Genomic DNA, 5880 nt, shown 5'->3' with positions numbered 1-5880 from the left:
ATGCGTACTGACTGCATGTATGCTATCCTGACAGCGTATGGTTATCTGACAGAACACCGGCTAGCTGTACCGCGGTCATCTACCACGACATCTGACGGGGTTTGGACGGACACTGCAGCGTGGACAGGATCAAGACGACGGGAACAGCAGAGAGGTCATCCCCAGAACCCACACGGACCAGATAAGGCTTGACTTTTTCATTAGGAAGGCGTCACTGCGATGTTCTGTTTTAGAGCAGTGTTTTATTTGTCCACCTTTTATTTTTATTTATTGTTCTATTGTTCTGAAAACAGTGAGGTAAGAATCTATGTTATATCTGCACCAACCTGCTCATGTATGCTAAGTAGTGGAATCCAAGACACAGGTCTGATATTGTTTTTGCTGGAGAACAATGGGTAAATTAAGTATAAATATTATAACATGGAACATTAATGGTTGTGGTACACCAATCAAAAGAAAAAAGGTTCTTAACTATTTAAACTCTCATGATACGGATATAGCGTTCATACAAGAAACACACTTCGAAAATGAAATAGAAGCCTTAAAATTCAAAAGAGGTTGGGTTGGTAAAGTGTTTCACAATTCGGTGTCCAGGAAAAGCAGAGGGGTTATGATTCTTATAAACAAAAATCTTAATTTTGTGTTATTACAAGAGTTTAAAGACTCAGAGGGACGTGTACTATGCATACAAGCACTTTTAAATGATGTGAAAGTTGTCCTCTGTAATATATATGCCCCGAACAGGGAAGAGCCACTTTTTTTTCACTCCATCCTAAACAGAATAAGCAATCTTGAAGGCCACATTATACTGGGAGGAGATATGAATGAAGTCTCATAAAAATGTAATAAGTGCCAGTTTTAGTAGTGGAGGTAAATCCGCGACAGCCCTTTTTAGAGAAGAGATTGGGTTGGTAGATATCTGGAGACTAATACACCCGACGGAGCGAGAATATAAGTTTTATTCACATGCCCACAAAAGTTACTCCCGCATCGATTATTTTCTGATTTCTAGTACTGACTTAGTAGCGGAGTGTGAAATAGGTGTAATTGCCCTAACAGTGAAGCTACAGATACATTTGCAGGGTGAAAATAGTAGGTCGGGCAGATGGAGATTAAACTCCAGTATATTGCAAAATGAACAATTTGTAACAACATTAAAAGATGACAAACTATTTCTTTGACGTGAATATTGGGTCAACAGATAAATTGGCAACAGTATGGGATGCTCATAAGGCCTTTGTTAGGGGTAAATGCCTGGGACACAGTTCTAAGAAAGTAAAAGAGGAGAAAGAAAAAGTCAAAACTCTGGTAAAACAGATAAGTGAATTGGAAAAACAACTGGCAGAAAACTACGATGAAAACAAATTTAATAGAATTTGCAAAATGAAATTTAACCTTCATGATATTTATAATAAGAAAGCAGAATATGCATTGTTTAGGCTCAAAACCAATTTCTATGAAAACGGTGAAAAAAACGGGACGGCTATTGGCCAGACAACTGAAGCGGTTAGAGAATCAGAACGTGATCACAGCAATTAAAGAAAATGACAAATTGATAACATCGTCCTCTCATATTAATAAAATTTTCCAAAGATTCTACGAAGATCTTTATACATCTGAAAGTGTAGTGACTGCAGAAGAATTGGAATCCTTCTTTGACAAAATAAAGGTACCCAAAATTACCCAGGATGAGAAAGATAGATTGGAAGCACCCATAAATAAGACCGAAGTTAGAAAAGCAATTGCTGGAATGAAAAAAATGAAATCACCTGGCCTAGATGGCATTACAGTCGAATACTATCATAAATTTGTAGATATACTTGCACCGATTCTAACAGATGTTTATCGAGAAGCATTTGAATGTGGTTCACTTCCTGAAAGTTTCAATCAGGCTATAATTACTCTCATACCAAAGGGGGATAAAGATCTTACAGATCCAGTCAATTACCGTCCCATAAGTTTGATAAATGTTGATTGCAAAATACTGTCAAAAATTCTAGCCACGAGATTAGAGACTGTGTTACCACAGATTATTCACAAAGATCAGGTGGGCTTTATTAAGCATCGTTCTTCAGCTGATAATATGCGAAGACTTCTGCATCTTTTATGGGGAAATAAGGACAACAAAAACCCCGTAGTGGCAATATCACTTGATGCTCAGAAGGCCTTCGACAGGGTGGAGTTTTTTGTTCACTGCTCTGTCAAAGTTTGGACTGGGTGAAAACTTTTGTAGGTGGGTTAGCACTCTGTATTCAGGCCCAAAAACCGCTGTCTTTACCAATGGAATATTGTCCAATTATTTTCGTATCTCCAGATCCACGCGTCAGGGCTGCAACCTTAGTCCACTTCTGTTCCCTATTTTTCTAGAGCCATTGGCTATTAAAATTAGGGAAGAAGCTAGAATCGTTGGGGTGAACGGAGGGGGGAGGGAACACAAATTATTTATGTATGCCGATGATATTTTGGTATTATGTCAGGAACCTGCCAACTCCGTTAAAACATTGCTGGAGGTGAAAGATGACTTTTCTAAACTATCAGGTTATAAAATTAATTGGCATAAATCAGAGGCAATGCCTGTATCAAAAGCGTGCTCTGTAAACTTATTATCCACTTTCAATTTCAAGTGGTTACAAAAAGGCATGAAATATGTAGGAATAACGCTTAATCCAGATATTAATGAAATCATGGTAGAAAATATAGAAAAACTGCTTACTAGAATTAAATCTAACTTGGATAACTGGAGCAAGTTACATTTAACATTATGGGGTAAGATAAACACAATAAAGATGGTTATAGCTCCTTTGATAAATTATTATACTGGAATGATACCAATCTGTATCCCAGCTCAAATTCTTCTAAAATATAATAATATGATTAAACATTTTCTATGGGACGGTGGTAAACCTAGAATTAATATTGGCAAACTATGCCAACCCAAAAAAGGAGGGCTGGCCTTACCTAACATAGAACATTATAGCATTTCATTTGAAATGTCCAAGATGTGCAAGCATTGGCCAGAAATTAATCAGATTTAGACTGGGTTTCAATAGAGCGGGAACTTTCCTCTCCGTTCACCCCTGTCGAGGTATTGACTCAAAAGATAGATAATAAACAGAATAAAATAGATAACCCCATATTAAAATTCTCAAAAATGGTTTGGCAAATGGTCCACAAAAAACTTGCGCTCTCTCCATATATCCAGGATATGCGTCCCTTTGGCACAATCCTAAGATTAACATCGGCAAACAGTCAATTTACTGGTCACATCGGTTTAAGAAAGGTATACGAATAATTGGTGATTTATTTGTAGAAGACACATTTATGTCATATAATGATCTGAAGAAAAGTTTAAGTTAGAGGGACAAAGCAATTGTTGGAAATACTTACAAATTAGAGATTGTTTGAAGGACATAACAAAACTCCACTTGGAGAAAAATCCGATAGTTTTTTACAACTTCCACCTTTACTTAGTAAAGCATCAAAATGGTATAACATATGTCCATGGGTTAAAAACAATACAAGTAAGAGTCTTAAAATGGTATGGGAAAGAGATTTGGTCTGCACTTTTGAAGATGAAACATGGGGTTCTATTGTTTCTAAAAGCGGGCATTATGTAAGAGAGGCCAAAGGGAAATTTACTCAATATAAAATTTTGAACAGGTTTTATCTTACTCCATTAAGATTGCATAAGATGGGTATTAGCAAAGATGACTTATGCTGGAAATGCCAAAAAGCAAGAGGCACATTGCTGCATGCTTTATGGAAATGTCCGCTGATCTCTCCAATATGGAATAGTGTTATAAAATACTTGGAGGGATGGTTAAAGAGTAAAATACCTATTTCACCAAGATTGTGCCTGTTGGGAGACAGAGGTGTGGTCCCTGGTGTCCATAAAGCAGCGTTCAGAGTACTGAACACTGGATTTGTTACCTGTGCCCGTCTCATTTTGACACTATGGAAGATGCCACAGACTCCAGCTTTTAAAACATGGAGAGAGAGAATGACTGAAAATGCAGCTTGTGAGAAAATGCTTGGAAGATTAAATAACTACTCTGAAGCTGCAACAGAAGAATGGGACAGTTTTAGTGCCTATGTTTCCACGACATTGCAACAGTGATAACTTGAAACATCTAGGTTGCATTCACATTTACACATAAACATATTAAATTTAGGGGTACCAAATTCTGAACTGAACCTGGGTAAGACCAAGATTGGTCAAGTTAAGTGGGACTTAATTAGATGCCCAATTTGTATTTAATTGGGTAGAACCAGGACAATGTGTGTCGGATGTGAATGCGGCCTTACAATCACCAATGTTTATATTCCTCACTGGTTTTGTTTCTGTTTGTTGTTTTTGTTACATGTTCATAAAACAAAATAAAAACTTTAATTACAAAAAAAAAAGTATTCATTCCCCCTTTCTCTGAGGTCAGACATCTAAACTGAGCTTCAGCTGTTTGGCAAAGAGTCACTAGATCAGGGGTGTCAAACTCCAGTCCTGAGGGCCGCTGTCCTGCAGCTCTTAGATGAGCCTCTGCTGAACCACCTGAACAGAATCATCGGGTCATTAAGGCTCTGGAGACCTGATCTACTCCTACAATGTGTACAAGAAAGCACAGAGTAGAATGTACTTCTTGAGGAGACTGGCCTCCTTCAGTGTGTGCTCTAAGCTCCTGTACATGTTTTATAAGTCCATTGTGTCTACTGTTATATTCAATGCAATTATTTGTTGGGGGGGCAGTGCAAAGAAGAGGGACATACAGAGATTGAATCGCCTCATCCACAGAGCTGGCTCTGTGGTCGGTGTGAGCCTGGAGTCTGTGGAGACAGTGGTGGAACAGAGGACACTGTCTAAACTCAGTTTAGTCCTGGAGAACACAAGGCATCCCCTGCATACTGTCCTCTCCAACCAGAGCAGCTCCCGCAGCAACAGGCTTCTCTCACTGGGATGTTCAACTGAGAGGATTAAAAACTCCTTTGTCCCACCGGCTTCACAATGCTGTGACTTCTGGGAGGGTTAAGGGAGGGAGACAGAGTAATTAGCATTTTAATGTATTTAAGCTCTTTACTAGACCACTTTTTAATGTATGTATATTGTGTACCTTTTATAGATGTTTCCAGTTGTACGATTTTTAATGCTGTGTGGATGTGAATTAATGTGTGAGCAACAGGCAACCTTAATTTCTCTACGGGATTAATAAAGTTTTACCTTACCCACCACCAAAGAACCTTCGCTCAGTCAGACACCACACTGGAGTCCAGACCACTTCAGGGACACCATACCCCGGAAACCACTGTATTACTGTATTGTTTAGCTTCATTTCAAGTAAGATCAGTCTGATTCTTCCTGAAGTTCCACTTTCCAACAACCTCAAACTCACCATCTCTTTTTCACTGCTCTTCAGAGTCCTGATGACCCTGGTTGCCATCCACAAGGACAAGAACCACTCAAATTCACTTTTCATCATTATTAAAATAAACTCTATTTATCTGATCATCTGTTCTCCTGGTGGTGTTCTGTATGTGGGCAAAGAAACTAGGACCCATTTTTACTGCCATAGTTTTAGTTTACATGTTTGTTTGTTTTTTGTATTATGCACATTTTTGTTGTTATGACTCTTATTTTGAAAGGTCTATGTAGGAAGTTGGATCCAGCATGTTCGCTGGGGCGCCAGAAAAAGAGGATGCACTGCTATGTGTGAGTGTCACTAAAATGATTATATTTGGTTTTGTGTCGAGCTGTTTTTGTTGGAAGTTATCGCGAGATTTGTGTACATGTGATTTGTGTGTTTGTGCTGCGAGACTTGAATGAACGGAGAAGGAGCGGAAGCCTGCAGGTGAGCAGGTACAGCAGCCTTGTGTCTCGTGTTGTTGAGGTAT

The 5880-nt window shown here is 38.7% G+C and overlaps 1 long non-coding RNA gene across 1 annotated transcript in view; it reads left to right on the top strand.

The window, feature by feature from the left end:
• The first annotated feature begins 4418 nt into the window (after window positions 1-4418).
• The window catches only part of LOC106938263 (uncharacterized), a 14953-nt gene continuing 13491 nt past the window's right edge, over window positions 4419-5880 (top strand). The window contains exons 1-2 of the long non-coding RNA XR_001422581.1: window positions 4419-4428; window positions 4658-4660. This is a non-coding gene — a long non-coding RNA (uncharacterized LOC106938263). The remainder of the gene's footprint in view (window positions 4429-4657; window positions 4661-5880) is intronic.

This window comes from Poecilia latipinna, unplaced genomic scaffold (assembly GCF_001443285.1).
Source record: "Poecilia latipinna isolate Pla-1442-1.1 unplaced genomic scaffold, P_latipinna-1.0 Scaffold2544, whole genome shotgun sequence".
NCBI lineage: Eukaryota > Metazoa > Chordata > Actinopteri > Cyprinodontiformes > Poeciliidae > Poecilia > Poecilia latipinna.
Note: the sequence above shows the minus strand (reverse complement) of the source record. Positions and strands in the feature narration are given on the sequence as shown.